Genomic DNA, 12,422 nt, shown 5'->3' on the forward strand with positions numbered 1-12,422 from the left:
ATCAGCATCCATATTACCCATCATTTGGCTTCAGGTAACTTAAACCCATTCTTATTATCTTAAGACAAGAACGTATCTTGGAAAGATTCAGAGCTTTCTTCCACAACCTAAGGACACAGAGTTCAATCACAGAACCCAAGGGGAGACAGTTCAAACAGTTTCTCATCAAGAACTGAAAACAGAAAAAGACAGTAGAAGGTCGGTCACACTGTCTTTTCAGGGCTACCTTGGATCTATACTTTCATCTCCTCTCTGTAGATTTTTTTTCCCCTGCGTATGCCACATGGACAAACATGGTCACTCTGAATCTTATCCCACCCTGCCCACAGGACTGAAAACCGTCAATATATCTATTCATTTAAAATTCCTGATTGGCCCGACTCTTTCCAGGAGTCACCCCTAGCCTAACCCACTGATGCAGAGGAGTGTGGTCATGATGCCTAATCCACTTGGAGGGAGATATAAGGGTTGGTTTCAGGAGAAGCGCTTTTAGAAGGGCAGGGACCCACTATTACAAATTAATTGATGGGTTAAGAAACCCGTGCGCCCAGTTACCAAACTTATTTGCTCAAATAATTAAACTATATTGAACTTGTTCTTCATAATGTCAGAGCACAGAACTGGAGTCAATTGGTGTAAGTGACACGGGCTCAAATTTCAAGTCCCAAGGAAGGAATTTCTAAAAATATATATGGGACTTCCCTGGTGGTGCAGTGGTTAGGAATCTGCCTGCCAATGCAGGGGACGCGGGTTCGAGCCCTGGTCCGGGAAGATCCCACATACCGCGGAGCAACTAAGCCCGTGCGCAGCAACTACTGAGCCTGCGGTCCAGAGCCCACGAACCACAACTACTGAGCCCGCATGCCACAACTACTGAAGGCCACACACCTAGAGCCCATGCTCCGCAACGAGAGAAGCCACTGCAATGAGAAGCCCGCGCACCGCAACGAAGCGTAGCCCCCGCTCGCCGCAACTAGAGAAAGCCCATGCACACCAACGAAGACCCAATGCAGCCAAAAATAAAATAAATAAATTTATAAAAAATACATATCTATATATGAATTATAGGTGAATCTCCCTCTCTATATATAGATACTAAATACCCATAACTATATATATTCTAGGTATCTATATCTAGAGAGATGTATCCCTATATCTATCATCTGTTTATCTCTCTATTGTTTGAAATTTGTAGGGCAGACTGTCAGCCTGGAAACTCAGACAGGAGTTGATGTTTTAGTCTCGGGGCTGAAACCTGTAGCCTGGCTGGCTGGCAACTCAGGCAGGATTTCAGTGTTATAGTCTTGAGGTAGAATTCCTTCTCCAGGAAACCTGTCTTTGCTCTTAAAGCCTTCGACTGATTGGATGAGTCCCACCACATTATGGAAGATGATCTCCTTTACCTACATTCAGCTGATTATAGATGTTAATCACATCCACAGAACACCTTCACAGCAACCAATCTAGATTGGGTACCATAGCCTAGGTAAGTTGACACACAGAATTAACCATCACACCATCCTACACCATCTCTAGAAATCTGATCTCTTTGGAGTGGCAAGAGGGCAAGGAAACAGGTGAGGCAGAGGCTGCCACATCTTCTTTCTCTGACATCCTACATCCTTGTTTTCTTCCTCCCTGATTACATGTCTTCCAGCAACCACCATCGAAGTCCACCCTGATTCCTCCCCACATTGGGACTGTCCAGACTACCTTTTACTCCACTACTGACACCATCTTTTATTTTATTTTCAAGTGTTGCATTCATTACAATGCCATCAGCGTGAGGAGAGGGGTCCTGTTGCCAGGGCAGCCAAAGCACTGCATGTCCATTCCATCCTTAGTGGATGTGTCCTTCCCTGTTGGGTGAATTCCAGTTGTGTCTTTGATTCACCCCATGTCTGTGGGCCCTGAGATGTAGACACTGGACAGCCTCTTCATCCTTAATGCGTCTGTCTTTCTATAGCTTACTTGCCAAAACCTGCTCTTCAGAATCCACTAATTTATTACCTTTCATTGCTTCAAACATCACCCATAATATTTCCAAACATGTGTAACCACATGCTTATACCTTCACAAACACTTGAACCTCTAACCCTCTGACATTTTATTTCTTTATAACATATCCTAATGCATTTCCCTCCTCCAGTACAATCCATTTCCCTTCTGATCAATACAGCCCATTAATAATGAGCTCATCATCATCGAAGGTATCCAGCTACACGATCATCTCTCTGCCCAGGATGTTATAAAGGCTATTCTTGCATTATGAAGGAGGTTGGAATAGATGATCTGTCAATTCTTTAAAAATCTTAACCTCTAGGTTTATTCCATGTCTCTAACTTTCCCGCACGTGTATAATTTTAGATATTATAGATTCTCTGTAAATGAAGACATCTGGGGCATTCCAAATGCAGGCATCGGTGCAAAATGTCTACACATAGTTTTCCATATCCTTCTCCTACCTCCACAAAATTGGTCAATAACTTCCTTAAATTAAATTTACCTTTGGTTGTATACTTGATGAAGTGGAACTCTAAGTGGGCAATCTAATAAGAAAATCCATTCCTATATTTTCTATTCAGTCAGATAGAATACATACAGTAGGCCCTGTGTGTGAATGTTTTCAAGTAATACACTCCTGGATTTTGCCCTTGATCAGTCATTTCCAAACCTGACATTTTATTTAACACACACACACACACACACACACACACACACACACACACACACACATACACACACACACCCCCTACCTCTGAGCCCAAGACATGGAGAATCTGGAGTAAAGCCCAGTATCTGTAATTAAAATTTAAAAAATAATAATTTTTAAAACCTGCCCATATGATTCTTATGGCTGCCCAGGCGGTTTTGGGAACCACCACCCAAGATCTGTGCTCCTAGTTCTGGGAGACATGGTTTCAATGCTGCTACATATACTTCTTGGGCCGTCTGTTCCCCATGCTGGCTTCCACTGTGGTCACAGCTGGTTTCAAAGCCCCTAATATGCTCATCCTGCTTTCATCCTCTCCTTGTCTGCTTCATCCTTCATTAGTCACTCATCATGTCCTTAACCTGCTGAAACATCTTCAGAGGTTTGTCCACAGCCAGAGGTGCAAATTCTCATCTTTCAAACGGGCTCTCAGGAACCTCCAAACCTTCATTTCTCTTTGTCTTTAGGAGATGATATAATGTGACTATAAGACCTGGCTTTGAATTCTGGATCCTCCTCTGGAGACCTGCTAAGTTCCAGGCAGTGTCATCTCATGTAATGCTTATCACAACCCCGCGAGATGGATATCCCTGTTCTACAGATGAGAAAACTGAGGCTCAGTTAGTTGAAGTAATTAATCACTTAAGTTACTAATACTTGGGCAGGGGGTGGTGGTGGTCTGAATTTTAGCTCAGCGGTCTCCAAAGTATAGAGTTTCTGCAGCATGATGGGCTGCCTCCCAAGGTCAACAGAAGGATTCCTATTCCTGATGACTTGGAAAGTGTGCTAGGAATGAGACGTATTTCCTGTTTCTTCACTTTAATATTAAGTAGTATAATCTAGATGTGGTCACTGAGAGGGTAAATGGAAAGCACTAATTAAAAAATATTCCAATTTCTAAGACTGCAGAACTTCAGCTGTTGTTGAAAATGTAGACATCAGGAGGGAAAAAGCACTTATTCAAATGCAATGCTGCTAAGTACATGCTACTGAGAAATAGGACTCCTCACACGATAGTTATTCAGTATCTTTTGATATTGTCAGTGCACAGTTGAGGAACGAATGCCATTTTAATGCATTATTCTAAAAATGTAAATAGAACAAATGATTTCAGTCAGCAGGAACTCATTATGTCAGAATTTAAATTCTCAGGATAGCCAACCGGAAAGGGCAGGTAAGCTTCCAGAAATAGATGAGTGTTCGGCCAGAAATGGCTGTGGGTGCACTGCGCCAAGCACTGGTGTTTGCCAGGTGCCCGCTGTGGTGTCAAGGATACAGGCTGAAGCTGGCCATATGGTTCTTGGGGTCTCTCGGCTCATTCCACCCTCCACTCAGAGTTGGAGACATGGGGCTTTTCTTTATCTGCCGGAGAAGGTAATTGCTTTAAACTTCACTGGCTGAGCTTGACCCTTGACTCGCCATGGCGCTGCATTATGAAATGAAGCATCAGCAGTGGTCCTCCTGGTGGAGGGGGAGGGGCGGAGGGAGGGGGAGCCTGAGCTATCAACGTGGCACAGTTTAAATGTCAGGCGCTGCAATTTACAAGTGATCTGAGATTCATGGGAAATGCAACGGAAAAGTCATTACCTACCCCCCTCTCCCTCGTGCTATAAAATTGAGTATGTCGTAAATCGCGTGCCTGGCTCAGTTCATGGTGTTTCTGTAAGAAGACGTTAAAAATAGAACTCCTTACATCTTTGATTCTTGCCTAGGGAGCGTCCAGGCCAAAACTGTACGCACAGACATTAAACTGCCTTTTTAATCTCATTTTTTCATTTCGGGGCCTCTGCTCTTTAAAGCCAAACACTTTTTCAAAGACACCCTGTATCTCTCTGATAACGCTTCCTTTTCTTAACAGCAAGAGTGGGTAGAGGTGAAAAAACCTGAAAGGACCCGTGAATGCCTGGATAGGAATGTAAAGTTTCATTGAAAATAAAATGGAAATAAATCACTAATTGTATTAGTATTACCTGTGTGGTGGGAGTATTACAGAGCTTAATGTTAAGTACAGTGTCTGAGCTAGTTTGAGGAAATGCGTTGGGAGAGACATATTTTCCGTTTCATCAGAGAGAAGTTTTGCTTTTCCCTGAAGCTACAGCCTCAGCCTCCCTAGAGAAATCATTCTCTGTAGAAGAGATTGTCTACAAAGGGTGGACTGCTCAGGGCTAAATCCATTAAAACCAATTGAAGCAAGAGCTGTTATTTGCTTAGGAAGGAAAATAAATAAATAAATAAAAAGCTCATTACCTGGAGCAAAATGACTTCTTCAGGATTAAGAAATTGACAGTTCATGTTTAATTATACCAACCTGCTGAAAACATTTAATACAGAGCTTTCAAGACACCTAATACAAGCATATGTGCACTTATTGTTCTAGCAGTTGGGGAAAATTTGTGATTGTAAATGCCAATAACATGAGTGGTATCCACCTAATAGCCTTTGGGTGAGTAGGCCTGTTGCGTTCACTTTACAGGGAAAACATGGTCTTTCTATCAACAGTGCCAAGATTTCTTCAGTTTTCTTGTATCCCATAGTTTTGCTTTAATGACTTGTAGTCTTTCTGATTTTAGGCAATTCACTACTTTTTTTCTCCATTCGTAGTTTCATTAAGGGAAAAATGTTCCGTGTGGACTGAGGCTGCTGTCCTTACGGGCTGGCTTTCTCTTGGGTCTGAGCTCCTGCGTGGGTCACTCAGGGTCCAGAACCACCTGGCAGGCAGCTTAAGAATGGATGTTTCCAGAAGTCTGCAGCCTTCCCATGTCACCAGGAAGGCAGGGCTAGTGAATGTCTTGCTTATTCCCTTGTCTTCTAGAACAGTGCCTGCCTGGCGCAAAGTAGGTACTCCATAAACATGCTTATAAAGAAGGAAGGGAGGAAAGAGAGCGGGAGGGAGAGAAGAATTATCAGACCAACTTGAAGAAACTGGAGGCCTGCTGTTCCCTTGACTGGCCAGCAGATTCTCTCTCTTAAAGAAAGAAACACAATTGTTTTGGCATTCTTTGTTCATAAGGACCTTCAGAATCTTCTCTCTGATGATTTTCAAGGTCTCATAAATCTCCCTGAAACTTGGTTATTTTAGAAATTTAGAGAAAATTTTAGTGCAATAACATTACGGTTATATATTTAACTAATTAAATATAAGAAAATTTATTCATAGTTCAAATTCAGTGGAAAGGATTTTTAAAAAATCTCATCAGATTGTTATAGCAAACCTTCGTTTTTGTTAAAAACTGTGATTTGAGCAGTAAGAACTTTGCATAACTAAACTTCAGAAGCAGACTTGTTGTAGAAAGAGGTGCTATCGTTACTGAGGGATTTGGAGTAAATATTCTACTTCTGGTTCCTTCCACATAGCCAAAACCATCAGGAGAACAATTTCAAAGAAGACACGGCATGAGAGTTAAAAGTTACAGTTGTCATTAGCTCTTGGCATTGAGGACTTCTTAAAAATCCCATTAAATCCATGAATTATTTCATATACTTCAGAGTACCTGCTATTTGCAAACACAGCTCAATAAATTTTTATCAAACTTGGGCATTTATAAGAATAAATATAGCCAAAAATTTCACGGCTTCCAGGACACACTTAAACACCACATTATAATAAAGTCTGATCAGAAGTCACCCTCAGCAGATAAATCAACACAGAACAATACAAATCAATGCAAATCAGCATCTGGCTTTGGAAAGAGAAATTCATGGAAATTTTTGACCATAAATTGTACAACACAATTTTGACCTTTTGTTAGCATTGTAACAGTTCATTTTTGCAAGCTAGTTCTCCTAAGAAGTTTGCTTCTAGGTAATAAAATTTATATATATGTGTGTGTGTGTGTGTGTAATTATATTTAATTATATAAAATATAATTATAGATTTATAATTAATATAAATTATAAATATAAAATTATTTCTAAATTATAAATATATAATTAATTATTTTTTACATAAGTATGCTTATATGTAATATAAAATATGTTTATAAATATATAAATATAATTCTATATAACTTATATAAATATATATTATATATAAAATTTTACTATCTAGAAGCAAATTATATATAATTATATATAATATACATTATATATATGTATATATATTTGTATTTGCACTAATTTCTTTACAAATGTTCACCTGACAGTGGGCAAAGAAGTTAACATTTTTTTCTTTAATTCTCACAATAAAGCATGGCATCAAATTAAATTATTTGTCAGGTTTTCATCTTCCTCCTTTGATTTTGATTACCTAGTATTTTCTATATCTTAGTCATTAAAGTGGAAGATATCACCAGTTTTTCATGTGTGCTGAAGGAAAATGTAACCTTGCCATGTAAGGGGCAGGAAGGAATTTTTATGAAATAACTTTTATTTGAATAAAAAGAAATCAATGCTTCTTTGGATAAATCAGCCAAATAGCTGCCCTTTAGTTTGAAGTGAAAAATTGGTGTACTTAGAAATCTGTTATATTCTCATGTGAAAATCTAGTGCATTGTGATGCTTCTTAGTAACATTCTCTGATTGGTCACGCTGAGCCAGAGGCTGTGCCTGGGTTATGTCTTTACCGGTGTTCTCAGTTCTCAGAATTAGCACCAGACTCTAACATCGGAAGGAGGACTGAGGGACAACTGAGCCCTCGTCCTGCCATGTCACCTGCTGCACTAGATTCCAGGGCTGAGATGAGCCATTCAAAACATGTGTATCTCAGGAAAATTGATGCTCAAGAGTGATGTAATTCACCTGAATATCTGGATATTGTAGGAACCACCTCCCTTTGCCTTTGGACTAGTTCACTCTAGTTTAACATATAATTTTAGAACTGAAAAACCCAGGAAATTAGTTACTTCCATTATTTTTTAAATTAATTTTTAAAAATTGGAGTATAGTTGATTTACAATGTTGTGTTAGTTTCTGCTGTACAGCAAAGTGAGTCAGTTATACATATACATATATCCACTCCTGCTGTTTTATTGTTGTTGTTGTTTTGCTAGTGTATACTATTAGAAAAAGGGGAAATAAATACTGGTTCCAGCTGTTCAGCCCCAAATGTGTTTATCATGTTCAGGTGGCTGAAGCAGTTCTTACATGTTTGCTTTAAAATATCAAACATTTCTGTTTTGGAACTAAAAATGATTAAAAATATAAAGTCCAAAAATATATTAAAAATTGTTATAGCTGAAAAAAAAGTGTTCAGAACACATAAGCCTCCTAGATTCCTATTTTATTGTCAGCCTGTATGTGTTTCAGTCTTTTGTGTTACTCGTCTTTCCCACTAGTTATTTAAAAATGGCTGGAATGATTTGAAATAGAACTCTGATACATTATTTTTATATTTGTTAGGGTTCTTTTTTAAATTTTTTATTGGAGTATAGTTGATTTACAATGTTGTGTTTGTTTCAGGTGTACAGCAAAGTGAATCAGTTATACATATACATATATCCACTCTTTTTTAGCTTCTTTTTCCATATAGGCCATTAGGGAGTATTGAGTAGAGTTCCCTGTGCTATACAGTAGGTCCTTATTAGTTATCTATTTTATATATTTTATATGTAGCAGTGTGTATATTGTTAGGGTTCTTTCAGTTCCCCTATAGCGATAGAAACTCTGGGTTCAACAACATAGAAATGGAGGTGGGAGGCTGGCTTCAGACACAGCTGAATCCAGGAATGGGATCAGTGTCGTCAGGGCCGGCTGCCTGTCTCGCTTTGTCTCCCTCTCCCTCCCCCTCTCCCTCTCTTCATTTCCTGCATAGTTGCACAGACTTTCTGTATGTAGTGAGTATGTTTACCCAGGATGATTTAGCAACCCTACCTACAGACATCTCACTCCCCCATACGTAGCTCTGCATATGCGTCCTAGAAGGACTGAAATGGCCTGGTGTCGTCATGGTCCATCCCTGAACCAATCACGGTATAATCTGATTGGTTGGGGCTGCATCCTGCAATACTTCCTGCTAGAGCATGGTGGTCCCCACCCTACCCACATCTAGCATGTCCCCCCAGAGGAGAGAAGGTAAAGGAGAAGCTGGGTAGGTCATAACGGTGGATGCCCCTGTGTCCAATATTCCCATTTACCTGATGCCGAGAACGGGATGCGCTTGAACACAGGCACTCAGATAATAAGCACTGTGGCAAAATTGTTTAAAACATCAAACTTAAATGAATACTTTTCAATGTTGATACAGATGTATATACTTTGATTGGCTTTGAGAACTAAGATAACCAATTTTTTCATCCAGTTTTCTGAGGAGGTGAAAAATAAATAGGGAAATATTCATCTATTTAGCAAATATTTATTGAATATTCTTCCTGTGCTAGGTGCTGTCCCGGACAGTTGGAGATACAGCACAGAACAAAATGGACAAAAATCCATGTCTTCATGGGTCTTACAAACTTGTACACCTTGAGAATAATGCACTGCTTTTGAAAGTATAATATGTACCTTCCAGTGATAGATACTTTGCTATTCCTGGGGGGTGAAAAGTACATAGTAAGATTTGTACCATAGAACAAAGATGTGATTCTTGTTATATACACACACACACACACACACACACACACACACAAATATTAATTCAGGACATAAATCAAATCTTTGTGGTTGTGGCTTCTTCAATCGAGTCCATTCCATGTGGAGCTGAGTAATCTGATTTTATATTGAAGTGATACCTCTCCTCTCTCCTTAAATGATTAAAATATCATCTCAGAAGGAATTTTGGGGATGTCTAGTCTATCCCCTTGTCTGTTGGACAAGAATTAACTGTAACTATCTCAAACAAAGGACACACAATATTAACCACTGTTTATTCTGAATGTGCAATTCACCAGGCACTGTGCAGATGATTTGTTGTGCATGTACTATCTCATTTAATCCTCACAACAATCCAACAAGGTAGGTACCGCCATTATCCCCATTTCACAGCTGAAGAAAGGAAGGTTTATGTTCTGTGTGTCAGGACTCAACCTGAGAAATCTTTAAATTTCTTCTATTGTCTTCAAGGAAGAACGTACCTTACTTTCTCTGCCTTACTGATTCAAAGACATTAGAGTCCAGCATAGAAAGGCAGGTAGATGGTCAAGCTCATCTTCAAACACCTTACATTGATGAAATGGGACAGATGGGGTAATCTAAAAAGTTCTTGGTGGAGGTATGAAAAGAAAAACCATGAGGCCAAACCAGAGAAGGGGAAATAACAAGTGAGGCGGAGGCTGTGTGGCTCTGGTCTAAGGTGGGAAAGTGGGAGCTGGCAGGTGCGGGGGGCAAGTCTCTTACCCAGAAGTGAACTGAATAAGATTCATAAGGATGCAGGAATCTGGGCTAGTGCCATCCTTGGAGACTAATAGCCAATATCAAGCCTGCCTAAGAGTGCAGACGAAGCACTCAGCAAATTTAGTTTTACTTACAGCCTCGTAAGCCAGGAATGGTAATTCTCTGTGGTGTCTTTTAGTGGGAAAAGCAAAACAGGGATGACTGCTTTAAGTACCTTTTGGGGTAGATGGCTTTCAGACACTGGAGTTCCACGTTTTGCACCATCTCATGTGTCAGCCCCTTCTCTCTGCTGGCATTCCAGAGATGGGTGGGCACCCCTGGGTTGCAGCTGGTACAGCACCTCAGCTAGCTACTAGTTTGCATATCTAGCATTTATTGCTTTAGGTGTTAAAAAATAAATCACATCTTTTAAAGGTCAGTGTGGTTTATACTAACTATGTGAGCAATGAAAATAACAGTCTGGGGCAAGCTTATTTATTATTCTTCAAATGAGAAAAGTAATATTGCCTCATTGCAGAGAACTGGGAAAGAAAATGGCTCATAACCTCACCACCATGATCCCTTTCAAGACTGTGCTGTGTGTTTCTTCAAGAGATTGATGCTGTTTATTTTTTGAGGGTTGTTCTGCTGTTTGTTTTATCTTTTTCCTTCAAAGCACAGCGTTTATGAGGAATGATCTTTAGGACTGTGTTTGCAATAGATCTAGGAGAAAGAAATGCATTTGTTAGAAGAGGCAACTCACCAATTTAGGTGTACTAGTAGCATTTTGAAAATTGCTAACATGAAGCTGGAGTTGCCTCCCCACCAGAGGGTTAGTTTAGCCTGTGTGTGTGGCCCGATTCATCCTGTGGTGAAACCCAAGAACGGTGCTCATGTTACTCTTATTCTTCAGGTGCAGTGAATTGTCTTTGTTCAGTTGCATAGGATTATCCAGCAGAAAATCCTCTCTGGAGTTGGAAAATTGGAGGGGTCTGAATGTACCAAAATCAGATTTATAGAGAGACAGGAAGACATCCTGAGATGCTTTGCACATTGAAGTTAAACATGTGAAGAGAGAGAGCTGATTTGCAACTGAAAATAGATGTAACCTGTTACTCGCATGGACTTCATCCTTCTCTATTCGATCACTATTGTCTACAACTCAAACATCCATTCACCAGCAAATGCTTATTAAGGAACAGTATGTATCAGCCACCATGCTTGGTGCTGCATATGTGATGGCAAGCAAGACAGATATGGCTTCTGCCCTCTTGGGGCTTATAATCCACTGAAATTAGCCTCGTGCAGTGAGCCACAGATCATCCCCACAGTGCGTGGGTGGGAGATTGGGGGCCGGCGCCCGGTGAATGACCGTCAACAATATTTTGTCTTGCACATCACATCTGTGTTCATTCTCACTGACATGCTTCCTTTTGCTCTCAACTGATTTAAGTGCTATGTCATGGGCATGATTTTAAAAAATGCTTTACTGAAGTTCATCTAGGAGTTTAATAGTATCTGGTCTTACGTTTAGTTCTTTAGTCCATTTTGGGTTTATTTTTGTATATGGTGTTAGAGAATGTTCTAATTTCATTCTTTCACATGTAGCTGTCCAGTTTTCCCAGCACCACTTATTGAAGAGACTGTCTTTTCTCCATTGTATATTCGTGCTTCCTTTGTCGTAGATTAATTGACCATAAGTGCGTGGGTTTATTTCTGAGCTTTCTATCCTGTTCCATTGATCTATATGTCTGTTTTTGTGCCAGTACCATACTGTTTTGATTACTGTAGCTCTGTAGTATAGTCTGAAGTGAGAAAGTATGATTCCTCCAGCTCTGTTCTTCTTTCTCAAGATTGTTTTGGCTATTCTGGGTCTTTTGTGTTTCCATACAAATTAAAATTTTTTTTGTTCTAGTTCTGTGAAAAATGCCATTGGTAATTTGATAGGGATTACATTGAATTTATAGATTGCCTTGGGTAGTTTAGTCATTTAACAATATTGATTCTTTCAGTCCAAGAACATGATATATCTTTCCATCTGTTTGTGTCTTCAATTTCTCTCATCAGCGTCTTATAGTTTTTGGAGTACAGGTCTGTTGCCTCCTTAAGTAGTTTATTCCTAGGTATTTTATTCTTTTTGATGTGATAGTAAATGGGATTGTTTCTTTAATTTCTCTTTCTGATATTTTGTTTTTTAGTGTATAAAAATGCAACAGATTTATGTATATTCATTTTGTATCCTGCAGCTTTACTGAATTCATTGAGGAGCTCTAGTAGTTTTCTGGTAGTGTCTTTGGGATTTTCTGTGTATAGCATCATGTCATCTTCAAACAGTGACAGTTTTGCTTCTTCTTTTCCAATTCAGAGTGTAGGGGCTCACAAACAGATGCCTATATGGGGCAGGCAGGTAGCAGAAATTAGAAATCAGGATGGCATATTTAAATATATAGGGATATTCTTCCCC

At 39.6% G+C, this 12,422-nt stretch overlaps 1 protein-coding gene across 14 annotated transcripts in view; it reads left to right on the plus strand.

Annotated features, from left to right (window-relative positions):
- RBFOX1 (RNA binding fox-1 homolog 1) overlaps positions 1–12,422 on the plus strand; it is a 1,497,346-nt gene that overhangs the window by 43,057 nt on the left and 1,441,867 nt on the right. The window contains exon 1 of one of the 14 annotated variants that reach the window (XM_036826214.1): positions 4,037–4,087. The exons of the other annotated variants lie outside the window; for them this stretch is intronic. The gene's annotated coding sequence lies outside the window, so the exon portion shown is untranslated. Of the gene's footprint in view, positions 1–4,036; positions 4,088–12,422 lie in introns of those variants that run through there. 14 annotated transcript variants of the gene reach the window in all.

This window comes from Balaenoptera musculus, chromosome 15 (genome assembly GCF_009873245.2).
Source record: "Balaenoptera musculus isolate JJ_BM4_2016_0621 chromosome 15, mBalMus1.pri.v3, whole genome shotgun sequence".
NCBI lineage: Eukaryota > Metazoa > Chordata > Mammalia > Artiodactyla > Balaenopteridae > Balaenoptera > Balaenoptera musculus.